The sequence below is a fragment of the Vidua macroura genome, chromosome 5 (assembly GCF_024509145.1).
Source record: "Vidua macroura isolate BioBank_ID:100142 chromosome 5, ASM2450914v1, whole genome shotgun sequence".
In the NCBI taxonomy this organism is placed as follows: Eukaryota; Metazoa; Chordata; class Aves; order Passeriformes; family Viduidae; genus Vidua; species Vidua macroura.
Window position 1 is genome coordinate 39,407,744 of NC_071575.1, and position 14,167 is coordinate 39,421,910.

General features: G+C 43.0%; 1 protein-coding gene across 4 annotated transcripts in view; it reads right to left on the bottom strand.

Moving 5' to 3' along the window:
• The window catches only part of RAP1B (RAP1B, member of RAS oncogene family), a 31,186-nt gene extending 18,361 nt beyond the window's left edge, over window positions 1–12,825 (bottom strand). For 2 of the 4 annotated variants that reach the window (XM_053977506.1, XM_053977508.1), the window contains exon 1: window positions 12,696–12,825. The gene's annotated coding sequence lies outside the window, so the exon portion shown is untranslated. Of the gene's footprint in view, window positions 1–7,925; window positions 7,945–8,028; window positions 8,125–12,695 lie in introns of those variants that run through there. The other 2 variants (XM_053977507.1, XM_053977509.1) reach the window with 2 other exon arrangements.
• Window positions 12,826–14,167: the final 1,342 nt, after the last annotated feature.

Sequence of the window (14,167 nt, forward strand, 5' to 3'; positions counted from 1 at the left end):
AATGGATGTTATAAGGGTAAAAACTACCTGCTTAAAGTCACTGATATCTCAAGATGAAAGCTTCCTGATGTGAGAGACTAGCAATCATGTGCAACTTGCAGTAGATTCACACAAAATACAAAAAGCATTTTCAAAGCAAGTGATGTAATGAACATTCTTATGATACTAAGAATATGCTATGCTTCAACACTTACTGAGTTAAAGTTTCAACTTGGTGCAAAAATTCTGATGTGACAATTCAAATGTGGAATACTTTGTAAAGCCTATGCTGTATAATCTATTTAAGTTTCAAATGCAATTTGTAATGTTTATCATGTATATTCTTATTTTTTGTGGCTGTTCACCACGATCTTGCAGTTTCTCCCTATTCCTGTCAAATAGTCACCATCCTCCAGGAAAGCTCTTTGTGAAAGTCCTACCAGTCAGACTTATAGTTCAAATTATGACCTCGGAATTCCTGAAGAAACTGAATTGCACGTAATTTTTATGCTTGCAAAGAAAATCCAGGCAGGCAATAAACAGAAAAAACACAGATTTTTAAAAATACTATAAGCGTACTAAATTCAGAGAATGCATAATTACTATGTTACAATATCTTGCTATGTATAAGCTAAGTATTCAACCATAAAGCAAGTTCTGAGAACTGAGCCAGCAATTTGATACTGTGAATTTGGCCCTACTGTCATTACAGAGAAGGATCAGTACTTAGCTCTACAATTTTTCCAAGTTAATGGATTGCCACATTATAGTATATACACCATACTTTACCTGATATGCATGCTTCTGATTAAAAGCAGATGTAAGTATTTGTTTGTCCCCATAATTGTTACACTAAATTTTAACTTTCAAGCTTCAATACAAGGTAAAACTCAGCAGGACTATAAGTAAGGCACTGAAGTTTTCCAAGTTAAGATATTTCTTTTCTAAGTGAAGTTTGAAAGTTACTTTAAGCTTGCCAGCTGGCTTAAGATACTCTTCTTTGGAAAAAGGCATCTTAATTTCTCTTTCAGAAGCAAGACCTAGTCTCAAATTCCATCTGGTATCTGCTTAATATCTGGCAATCCTAGCTCTACTTTGATTGTGACACTGGCTGCTGAACTAGTAAAGCCTGGTATCGGGTTTCCTTGTACAGATGTAAGCCAATGCTGGGCTTAACTGCAATTCCAGGATCACCTTCTGTTTCTCCTCTTTATTTTTCTCCGTAACATACACATCATATACACCCCTGGCAACACCAGAGCTTGCATGCCAATGTATCATTACTTGTACTATCTTCACTGTAAGAAGTTTGGGTTTTATTCAGGTTTGTTTAGATTACTAACACATCATCAAGGCACAGATATAAAGATTTCCTTCATCATTGTATGATGTTTTGTTACTGGCCATTTAAATCCAGTTAGTGTAGGCCCGTTATGTACAAAGTATCCTTCTGCAGTACAATTTACAGTAATTCTATTACAAATCAGATTGGTAGCCAGAGAGAAGTCTTACAAATTCCCATATGTAATTTTAATTAAGATTAGAAGTTTTATCTGTTGAAAAGACACTGATTCTATGCAAATTGAGACTACTCACTAGTAGCATTCATTAACAGGAATAAAATTATCTTTTTCATGATAACTGAACCATACCAGCAAATCCCAAGTAATTGTAACTCATGTCTGTTTTGACTCTTAGTACTTCCTAATACTTCCCTAATAGAAACATGGTATTTGAACGTGAGCAACAAACCTCACTGAAAGTCAACTAAATTACACTTAATTTCACCAACGGTTCTTTTGTTACCACTTCAGACATCTTCCCGAGGGTAACCTGAAAAAGGCATACACTGACATCCAGCAACAACCACTGTTTTCTGCCACATGGTTTTGCTACTTGTGCAATGACAGGTGCACAATTTCAGGTGCAACCTTAACTGCTTCTTTTCACAATTAACTTCATTAGCTGAATCCATTGATGAACATGAGTTTCTAAAAAGTCTGACATGCTTAACTGAGGAAGGTGAACTTGGGCAAAAAAAAAAAATCCTGTTCTCTTTCTGGCAGCAAGGCAGTACCACTTTGAACCTAGGGATGGTTGCTCTGCAGATAATGTCCAACCCACAAGCAAACCTTAACTAGAAGATGACAACTGCAGACACTGACCTTCACACCTCTGCCCATACAGAGATGCACAGACAACTTGGTTGTTCCTTAGGCTGCTGTTAAGTTGCTACAAGCTTCAGAAGAGGGTATTTAAGAAAAACCCCAAACACAAAAAAATGCTCAACCAATTAAAACTAAACCCCACAGAAAAAATCCCACTCATTAAAACAATTCCCCATCTCCATGTCCCCCCACCAAAAAAACCCCAACACAACAAACTCAACACAAAAAACAAGCCAACAGTCCACATAAAAAGTTCTAGCTAGTATTTGCGTGCAAAGCTGTGAACTGCCATAGCTCTACACCTGCTCTGTGAGTGGCTGATGCACCTTAGCCCCCCCCAGAACTCTCATTTAATGGGTCACAAATTTTCAAGAGGTGAAAGATCTGTGAGTTAGAAGCATAACCCCACAGGTAAGCAAATCACACTTGCAAGCCTGAGCTCACGTCCTCTCCCATGAGGACACCTACACAAAAAACTGGATAATTTTAACCAAGTGAATTTGAATCACACTCATCCCCACACCACTTTCAATTACATGGACTAGATATTTAGTACAGGGTTACCAAATTAATGAGGATTAAACTTGTTTAATCAAGTCTCCACAAGATTCTATTTGAATCTTAAGATCACTCTAGTTCATGTTTAGACCGTAATTTTTGGTTCCTCTGCATCTTCAAAGCTTGCTATTTTCTAGAGAAACCTGTCATACCTCAAGACTCACTTTGCTAGAAGTCAAATTTTATTTGTTTTTTTTTTGCACGGTAATGTTTTGTTAGCCAGGTGGCTTCTGTGAGAAGCTGCCAGAAGCTTCCCCCTTGTCCAGTGCCAGATGGGCTTCAGGAAAGACCCACTGCAGGTCAAAGCTGAGTCCATTAGCAACAGTAGCACCTCTGGAACAACATATTTAAGGAGGAGGTTGGAGGGGTCAACTGCTGGGGGAACAACAGCAGCAGAGAAAGGAGTGAGAATATGCAAGAGCAACAACTCTGCAGATGGCGAAGTGAAGAAGGAGGGGGAGGAGATATTGCAGGTGCCCATGCAGAGATTCCCCTGCAACCCATGGTGAGATAGGCTGTCCCATTGCAGCCCATGGAAGTGCACAGTGGAGCAGAGATCCACTGGCAGCCCATGGAGGACCCCAGGCCAGAGTAAATAAATGCCTGAAGGAGATTGTAACACTATGGGAATGACATGCTGGAGCAGTTTGTTCTGAAGAACTGCATGCCCAGAAGGGACTGTCACTGGTGAAGTTTGTGAAGGATTATCTCCCATGGGAGAGACCCCACACTGGAGCAGGGGAAGAGTGTGTAGGAACAGCAGAGACAACGTGTACATGCTACTGTCCCCATTCCCTACCCCACTGTGCCTCTAAGGAAGAGGTGGTAGAAAATTTAGGAACTAAGTTCAGCCTGGGAAGAAGGTGTTATTAAGATTTGGGTTTCTCATTATCCTACTCTGATATGATTTGCAATAAATTAAACTGCTTTCCCCAAGCTGAGTCTATTTTATCCCCATGACAACTGGCAAGATGTCTTCCCTGTCCTTATCTTGACCCACAAGCCTAGTGCTGTATTTTTTCTATCTGTAGTGAGTTGACCCTGGCTGGATGCCAGGCACCCACCAAAGATTCTTTATCACTACCCTCTGCCCTGGACATGGGAGAGAAAAGATAATGAAAGGTTCATGAGCTGAGGTAAGGACCAGAAGAGATCACTCACCAAATCAAATCAGAGGCAAAAAAAAAAGCTGGAATTAAAGATAATAACTGAATTTATTACTAACAAAATCAGAGCAGGATAATGAGAAGTAAAGTAAGACCTTAAAACACCTTCCCCTCACCCCTCCCTCTTTCCTAAGCTCCACCTCCTTCCCCAGCAGCACAGGGAGAAAGGAATGGGGGTTATGGTGAGTCCATCACAGGTTCTTTCTCCCTGTGCTCAGGGAGAGAAGTCCTTCCCCAGCTCCAACATGGGGTCCCTCCCACAGGAGATAGTTTACCATGAATTTTTCCAATGTGAGTCCATCTCACAAACAACAGTTCTCCATGAATGGCTGCAATATGAGTCCATTCCATGGGCAACAGAACCCCCCAGACTGCTGCAGCATGGATCACTCTTCCATGGGGTGGAGTCCTTCAAGGACAGGCTGCTCCAGCATTGGTCCCCCACAGGATCACAAGTTCTACCAGGGCACTTCTCCAGTGTGGGACTCTTCTCTCCATCAGTTTGCAAGTCCCTGCCAGGAGCCTGCTCCAGCACAGGCCTCCCATGGGTTCAGTCTCCTCTCAGGAATCCACCTGCTGTGGTGTGGGTGTCCTCCACAGGCTGCAGGTGGAGGTCCTCATCCTGCATCCTCATGGTCCTTCATGGGCTGCAGGGGCACAGCTGCAACCTCATGGGCTGCACCACAGGCTACAGAGAAATCCCAGCTTTGGTGTCTGGAGCACCTCCTGCCCTTCTCTCTCTACTGACCTTGATGTTTCCAGAGTTGTTCCTCTCGCATGTTCTTACCCTGCTCTTCTCTAGCTGCAATTACAAATGTGCAATAACTTTTTTCTTTCTTCTTCCTAAATCTGTTATCACAGAGACATTACCACCATTTCTAATTGGTCAAGCCTTGACTAGTGGCACGTTCATCTTTGGAGCTACCAGGGACTGGTTCTGCCAGGCACAGAAGAAGCTTCTAACAGCTTCTTACAGAAGATAAGACCTACATGCTACCAAACCTTGGCCATGCAAACCCAATACACTACCCCATGTAGTTGAGGAGGGGAGTGATAGAGCAGCTTTGGTGGGCACCTGATGTCCACCCAAGGTCAACCCACAACAAATCAAACACTTCGATAAGGTAACAGAAGATGTCCAAAGGTTACTGAAACATAAAATTTACTCTGGGGTTTTAGCTGGGCAGACCTTTCTAAACAAAATCTGCATGTCTATCTTCTAAGAGTCATCTATTATTTAGGCTATGACAATCACAATCACCACAGCACTTGAATGAGCATCACCAGTACGTCCTTAATCTTTCACTGAGGAGTTTTACTTTCAGCAAAGTACAAGCTGAAAAACAGCATCTCAAAACAGTCTGTATTTTGGGCAAAGCCCAAGCAGATGAATGACTTTTCAGTCTGCCTTGATTGTCCCAGCAAAGCAAGTTTATCCTTCAGGAAACCAGTCTTTCATTCCCATGTTGCTTAAGGTGCCTGCAGTTTACCAAATGCTTACTCTGTTTAGGTTCTTGTGATCTATGACTTCAACCTTCTGTAGGCAAGCTTGTGAATGATTCCTTATTTTCACTTCCACCACAGCAGATTCAGCATTCAGCTCAGAAAAGAGGCCTCAGGTTTCCTCTGTGAAACTTGTAGCTTATTTAAAAAGTAGTCTCACAATGAGATTAAGTAACAAAATAATTGCGTTACCTGTAAATACAAATATTTTCAAATCGACATATTTGTCTTTGATAAATGTTTTTGCAAACTGGATCTTAAGATCTTGCCTCTGGCTAGAAGCAGAACTAGTTAGCAAGACTACACATGGTTTCAAAATATTGGTTACTGCAGTTTAATTACGTTCAAACTAGCATGCACTTAATGGTGCTTCTTCACCCGTTTCCTGACTAACCAGGGCCCAGATTTCTAGCAGAAAAGGAGGCCTTCAGGACTTTTCTGTTCTTCAAGCATAAAACCGAACAACCTACTAGATCTTTCTGTACCAGGCTCCACATGAAATCTTCTTACTCTAACTCTAATTTGTACTTACATTGATATAGCACTCTTCTTCTGAGATTACTCTTAAGAGTTTGATGAAAAGCAACACACAGATCAAAAGGACGCCAAACACAAGCATACACAGCAGCCTAAAGCACTTAATTGTAAAACCCCATTTTCAACTCCTTGGTCTTAGCAGAATTTCAGCTACTACATTTAAGTTTTCTCTGCAAGATCTCTGGCTGAGCCTCAATTTAGCTCTGGGCAATTCCTGAAATAAAAGGTTTTGGGAGATCAGGACAAAAACCAGAGGATCATTAAAAATATAAGCAAATATAAAAATTTAAGCTCAAATATAAAGAAAGGTAAAAAGGTAACAATAAAATAAGGATACATACAGTAAGTACAGGTATACATAGCTATAATTCAGAAATGCTTGCTTCCCTCTCTAGTATTCTGATTTAAAAGCAAGTAGAAAATTGTACACCAAAAGAAAGAACATTTGAAGACCAAGCATCCAGATAAAAAATTAGTTACAAGTGCTTGCTTATTATAGTATTACAGCTTCTCTCTATTAGTCTCCAAATCTACTCAAGACCCACAGAGAATAAGTGCCAGGGTGTCTCTTCTTTGGTGAAATCCCATCTAATCTGCTATTAAGTCAAAAAAGATGTATCGGGAAAATTGAAGAGTGATATTCTCCAGCATGACAGTCAGCTATTCTTGCCTCTTCTTACTCCTTGATGCCACAGGACTACTACAGTCTCTTTGATTCCACCAAGTGACAATTTGATGACAATTTGGCATCAGTTCCTAGAAGCATGGCACATTCTGAAATAACTTATCTTCGTAGAGGGTTAGATTTTTTAACATAACAGCTCATAAAAAGCACAAGGCATCTCGAACTGTATACTTGTTGATATAAAGCTGCCTTGGAAATTCCTCTATGGATTGGTATTATATTTTTAAGAATTCTGAAGGGGAGTTCACATTTGCCACAAACTCATTTTTGACGCTCTTCATCATAAAAACAACATTGCATATTCTGTATGCTTCTACCAATATAAACAACAGACAGTAAATAACAAAAGGACTATTCCCTGAATGGGGACAAAATCACCAGACTCACAGAATGTCTACTGCCCATCAAATCTCCATTTTAAACAAGTCAGAAGAGTCACAAAAAGACAGTATGAGATCTCCTTATTCATACTAACTATATAAATATAACTCCAGAAGTGCAAGAGTCAAGATTTTGCAAGTTGTATTAATTGATACACTCTCCCAACCAAAAGAAAATCCTTCAGCAATATTTTATGCAAAATGCAACCATATGAAGTCAAGTAGGCTATGTTTATGGGTCAACTTGTACATCAAGCTTTCAGAATGTTACCTTGTAGGTAGCTTCACAGTGAAAGATCACAGGAGGGTTACTGCCTGCATCTTACAAACTCTAACAATCCCCCATAACTGCTTCACGTGTACAAGATTAATAAAAGAGGTTCCTGTATGTTGTTGAGCTGCCCCCACACACACCTGGACACAGCCACGCACACAGAATGGCTTGAGTAGAACAGGACCTAAAAGATGATGTAGTTCTGCCAGCCACAGACAGGGATACCACCCCCTAGATAAGGTAGCTCAGGGCCCCATCCAGCCTGGCCTTGAACATTTCCACAACTCAGTATCAACAGTAAATGTCACCTGATAAAGAAATCAATCTAGTCCTAAACACTGTATTGCAGAGAGTAACATTTTTAGGTAACTTCCACTTCAATGGAGATTAATTCCACTCCATGTTCCAGTTTACCCTTCTGAAACAGCTTGCAACTTTCCACTAGTCTTCTAACAAACCACTTCCAGAGGAGGTATTACACCAGATGTTATAGAAATTTGATTAACTGCAAACAAGGATTGTAGAGTTTCACAACTTAACTATCACTGTAATCTGAGTTCTGGTACAGTTTAACTACTGTTCAGTACACTAGCTTCATCTCAAAAAATACCGACCATGCATGAAACCGCTAAAAAAAAAAAAAAATCAAAGTAGCTGGTCTGACTTTGCAATTACCAAAAACACTTTCACTTCTGTAGTGCTGAAGTGCCACTCCTAGTAACAGGTTCTCCTTCTATCTCCTGTACCTCCCCTCTGGAACTCCACATAGATAACTCACAAGTGTCTGCAGCTCATCCTTGACAGAGACGTGGTGGTACTGATTTTTTTGCATCCTCCTGATATACGAAGCATGCTTTTAAGAAAATTTTCTTCACTGCAGACATAAAAAAAAAAGTGAAGGCACAATTGGTTAGCTTTCAGAAACAGAGACTGTGAGTGGGAAAAATAGGACAAGACTTCAAAAGCTAAGACAACTAATGCAGAAAAACAAAAAGAAAGTTGCAGGGACTATCTGTGTTGACAAATTATTTCAGATTAACTGAAGACAATGTCACAAAAAGTTATAGAGTAAGACATACTAATGGAAATGCTAAAGTACATATTTTCTTTTAATCCAGATTACCTACTGAAATTAGGTAATAACATTATCATTAAAGCTAGTAAGAGTCACTTCAACGTCGACAAATTTTGATGCAAAGAACACATTCCCCTGAGTTTCTATGATAAAAAAAATTAATGACAGAGCCTTGCTTTGTCTTCAGTTATGATAATAAATTGTTCTCCTGTTCCAGGTCTTCAATACTGCCCAAAAATTTAATGATGTAAGGTTTCTCACAACTCTACAAATAGGGATACATTGGAAATTATTTCATGAATGAATAACAGTGGCACACAATATCCTTTTTGCAGAAGACCTGGTCAAGTCATTCAGTTTTAGGCCAGCTTCCTGTGTTGCAACAGCTGCAGGAATGACATCAAGTGATCTAAGAAAGTACAGATTTCCTGAAAAGAATTTCAAGCTGGGGAGAAACATGAGATGTTGCTTGTCTGCCACAGGATGCAAACACCAATCCACTGGAAGGGCTAGGCTGTCCTACTCCTGCCCTGTGGTCTAGCCTTCCTCCCTTGGCCAGGAATGAACTAACCATGTGGACTTACTCGGCTGTCTCTTTTCATAGCTGCATAGCCGGGATTTACATCAAGTCCTCAGATTAATAACTACAGAGTGTTGTGCTTCCTCTTCTTCCTGGTTCACCTCTAAAAAGAATCTGTAATTCTATAACATACATTTCTCTAGCGTCTTATAGTGACTTCCACTCTACTACTTCAGTAGTAAAAATCACTATTAAAACACCATTCTTGAAAAAGAAGCATCGTGAATAGCTAGAGGGCCCCCAAATAATTAATTTTATATTTCAAAAATTGCCTAATAGGCAGATTTCCAACTTGGTGTTTTTTACAGCCTTCCTCCCTTTCCTTGCTGCTAAAAGAGAGAGGAACATGCAGTATGTCAGGAGCTCTCAACAGCATGCATGAGCAGGCACACATAAAAACAAAAAACTTTCACTTTTAGTTGTCCAGTGTTTCTTTACACATTCTAAAGCTTGAGAAATGAGAGTATCCAGTAGCCATAACCTACTGCTGCTTTTGAAGGTAGCCTCATTCAACTGCTTCATGAACAAACAGTGTGTACCAGCAGACAAGGTCTTTGACTTTTTCAAAATAGCATTTGTCTACTACAAGCAAACTGGCATAACTTCATTAAAATATTACTTCTACTATGCCTGTCTCACCCAGTTGCCTCATGGATGACAGGCCTTAAGGAAAAAGGCATACATTAGATGCTCTAAGGTATTAAAGATCTACTACACTCAACTGTTAAACAACTATGAAAACTCAGCTTGAAAACAGGTCTATTAATCACATTCAAGTACAAAAGCACTTCTTTTTTTCCCCTGCTTTATGCAAGAAAAATAGAAACAGACCATCTTAACCACATCTGAGCAGGAAAACAAAGTTTGCCTTGAAATATGAAGGTGTAGATACTCCTTTCATCTCTCTGAACAAACAGGCTGTCTAAAATATCCCTCTACCTGACCTAGATGGAACAGTACACAGCAGAAGCCTGCCCAAACTCAGCAGGGATTCAGCACACTGACACCACACAGTGCACTTCGCTGTGCTTTTGGATTAGTTCTGAGGTGAAGGAGTGGCAGCATCCACAACCACAACTTCTAAACACGGACTTCTGTCATACCACTCGTGCTGAGTGATCTGTTTTACTAAGGGAGCAATTTTGATTAAAACTCCCAACTGGAGCCTAACCTGACAAACACTCTCAAATGTCAGCTAGGTATCTGAAAGTCATCTTAAGCATTACTTAGAAAGGCCAATTCATAAAGGATCCGCCTACCCTCTCAGCAAACATCCAAGGACAAGGGTGCCTGTTTTTATCGGTAAGATATTCTTATCCTTAAGAGCACCTCTCTGTACCTAACCCTGAACAGCTAGCAGAGCTCTTGTGGATGACAGGATTGGCACGGCAGCAGTAAGCATCAAGTACTCAAGTACTTCTGTGACTCTTGCACTTCCCACATCCCAGATGATAGGTGGACAACTGTTTATTTTAGTTCCTTGTCACATTTACTAACTGTGAGATCACAAGCTACAGTGTAGCCTTCAGCACACTTCCTTCCTCAGCTATAGAAGCAATTTCTTTCTCCTTTTGTAGGCCCTCACCTAGATTCCCATCTGTTTGCCTCTGCTCCAGAAAGGCTCTCAATTAAAAAGACAGTCAGTTTTACTCTGCAAAAACTGGCACAGCACAAAAAGAACTGCCATGGCTCACTTCAGATTTATTTTTGATGAACTGTCCTACAGGAGAGCTTTGGAACAAAATAGCACGATTTTAATTGCACTCAGAAAACTTATCTGGTGCACATATATAGGAATAGAAGCACAGGTACAGACAGCAAAAAGTCTATTGAGTTTTGCCCCCACATATAAAAGTTCTGGTTTTACTTTTTTTTTGGTCTTTCAACTCCGTTTTGCAGATTATTTCACCCCTAGGCAGACAGGTGCTCCAGGTATGATCATCTTTGCTGCAGGAAAGATACATGGCACTTATATTGCACAGTGTAATTCCAAACTCAGTTACTTGGGTACAGATAATATGGTTTTACACTACAGCTCTAAGTTAAACCTGAAGTAGCTCATAACACTACAAAAAGCATCCCTGAAACATACAGGTACCAAAGGGATAAAATATCACATCTAATTAGTTAGTTTATTTTTGCAAAGCCTTTAATGTGAATAGTATAAGTATCCCCCATTATTCACAAAGTCTACAGGATAGACTGTGAGCAAGAGTAAAAAAAGATGCAATGAATAATAGAAACGAAAATATTGAACTCTACCAAGTTTGGGTTTTTTCCCCTCCCAAAAGCTTGTGATTTTAATATAGAGGCAAGTCATCCAAAAAGTAGTAACTTAAATAATGTTCCAAGTTTTTCACAGAGATAAGAGACTCTTTCCAAAGGAAATACACTTGTTTTTGAATGGTTATTCTTAAAGGCAATGTGATTGCTTCACTGCCTTTTAATTGTAATTCATGGAAAGGAAGAGTGTTTCTTGTCTCCCTTTCTTATAAGAGTAATTTCAACATATACTTCATTGTGAAAAAGTACTGAAAAGTCCTTGACATACACTGTCTACACATCTCATCCCGGGTTAATATGTAGCTGTTATATGCAGAAAATTGTAATTACACTAATCAAAACATCTAAATGCAAGAACACATACACAACCTGTATGATTTTCAACCTGGGCATCTCTGACATACCCTCTCTCTTTGAACTGTACTTCCTTATTATCGTATCCCAAAGCAGTAAAGAGAAAGACTTTCCTTTTTTTGTTTCATTTACCCTGAGCAGCATAATCCATGCCTTCAAGATGGAAAGAGGAGTAAAAGCATGGTATTCTTTTTTGCAAAAACCTTGGTTTCTCATTCTCTTTTGTAATCTAGGGCCAATGCTAGAACAGTCAGATTTGGTTTTATTCTCTCCTCTGCAAACTTTGTTTTCCTTCCACCACCTCTTCACCAATGCACGCAGAAGGGTACGAGGACCTCAGGCTCATGAGACGAGTTTGGCGCAGGAAGTGTCAGTCAAATTCTTCCATTTGCTTTGACACGGGTGATGGTGGGGTGTTTAGACGAGGCGAACATCCCTGTCATTTCCTTTTCATTTTGTGATAAGCAGGAAGGGAACTTGCAGGCCCCCGCGCTGTCTGCTTGTCCCACTCCGTGGCCACCCCAGGCACAAGCCCCGGCGGGCTGTCCCGGACGGCCGCGCCCGGCCTGACCCCCCCCGCCTCGCCCCCACACACCGGCCGGAAAGAGCGAGCGGCTTCTCTCCCGCGGCCGGACTAGGTGGGGCTCGGCTCGGACTTCCCGCTGACAACGCCGGCGGCCGCCGGGCACCGTCCCCTTCCCCGCCCGCGGCGGGGCCGAGCCGGGCGTCACCCGCCCCTCCCCGCGGCCGTCCGGGCCCCACGTCGCGGCCCCGACCCGCGGGGTTACAACTTTCCGCTTCCGCTCCAACTTCTGCTCCGGGGACCGGCAGGCGGGGGGATGCGGCGAACGGCAGGGCCGGGCCCTGGGCCCCGCCGCGACGGCTGCCCCTCAGCGCCCCGCTCCCCCCACCCCCTCGGGGTCCCACCACGCCTGAGGCCGGACGAGGCGGCGGCTCCCGGTTCCACTTCCGCCATGTTCCAGGCTGGTGCCCGTTCCCTCAGAGCGCGCCGCTCCCCGCCGTCGCCGCCGCCGCCGTCCCCCCCCCTCTCCGCCGCCCCCACCCCACCCCGCCCCGCCACCTGTACCAGAGACGCCGCGCCGCTCCCCGCCACAGCGGCGCGGCCCGGCCCCCGCTACCCGCCGCAACCCACCGGACAGCGCCTCCGCTCCCCGCCGACCGCGCGCCGCCGCCTCGCCGGCCGATCCCGCTGCGCTGCGCCCGCTGCGCTGCGCTCCGCTCGGTTCCGCTCCGCTCGCCGCCTGTGCCGGGGCGCGGCTCGGGGCCGTCGCCGTGACGCCGCACGCCCAGCCTCGCTCTGGCGCGGCGGGGGCGGAGGGAGGGGCGGGCGCGGGGAGGGCTGACCCCGCGCACCGCCCCCTGCGCACGCGCGCGGCCGCCCCGCCCCGCCCCGCCTCACCCCGGGCCGGCGGCGGCCGGAGGGGGGCCGGGGTCGCCTTGGGGAGCGCCGCCCCTCTCCCGAGTTCTGGCGCACTCCAGCTGGGAGCCTGAGCTTGGTCACAGCTCAAAGGTGCGCAGAAAGTACATCAGGGTTGCTTAAAGTTAATTATGAACGTAAAGAGCTGGAAAAGTAAATGCCACTGCATTACTTCCTGCATTTCTAAAAAGGTGTTGAGATCCACTGGTGAAGGGTGTTTCAGAGATGCCGCATACTGCTGGTTTTATGTGGACCAGTACGCCTCTGGATGTGAAGAGTCTGTCATTAGTTTTGCCGATACCAAGCAGGATTCACAGTGCTGCAAATAATCACGGTATTAGCTTTTCTGCTATTTTAGTCCTAAAATATATAAATCACATTTCCCACCCCACGCCCCCGATGTCACCCATATTTTCCAGTTACAAAGGATTTAGCTGATAAAAAAATTAATGAGCATTTATGTTTCTAGGAAACACTTAGTAAGCAAAGAGTTAACGTGGTGCTTTCAGACATAACTTGTGCTCTGAGGAAGTCCACGGCACTTCCACACTTAGACAAGAGTGTATAAAACTGGCAGGAAGTTGCAGTGAGGCTTCTGGCAAGGAGAGTGGGTGTGGAGGAAGCAGTGGCTTTCTGTCTGTGGGACAGAGATAGAAAAGGGAGAGCGTATGAGTTCAAGTGAATCTGTGGGAGATGCTAAAGCTCAGAGCAGGGTCAAAGGATGACCAGGGAAATGAACTGCCCTTGGTAGAGAAGACTTCATCGAGATACAGGGCATCCAGAAAGCAAAGCACTTTAAAAAATATTTTTCTTTTACAGTGTTACTCCCAAATCCTGAATGTCATAAAATCTCTTCCAAAGTCCAGACAAATCTCTTGGTGTTTTACAGCTTAAAACCGTGTGCAGTCCTTTGATAATGAATCCCTGCAAATGATGGATAATGCAAGAGAGCTCTGGCTGTGAGAAATCAAGTCCATAGAAACCAGTCCTTTCTTGGCAAGGCATCCTATGCAGGACAAAAATAATTAATGAGATGAATAGGTGAAATACAGCCTTTCAAGTGAAAATCAGAAGAGCATTTCATGCAATTATTAGCTGTGTCGCATATTAGCTCACCAGACAGAAAAATACTTGTGTTCTTACTTTCTTCTTTCACTAGATACTGTTATCAGCACCCAGAAATATTT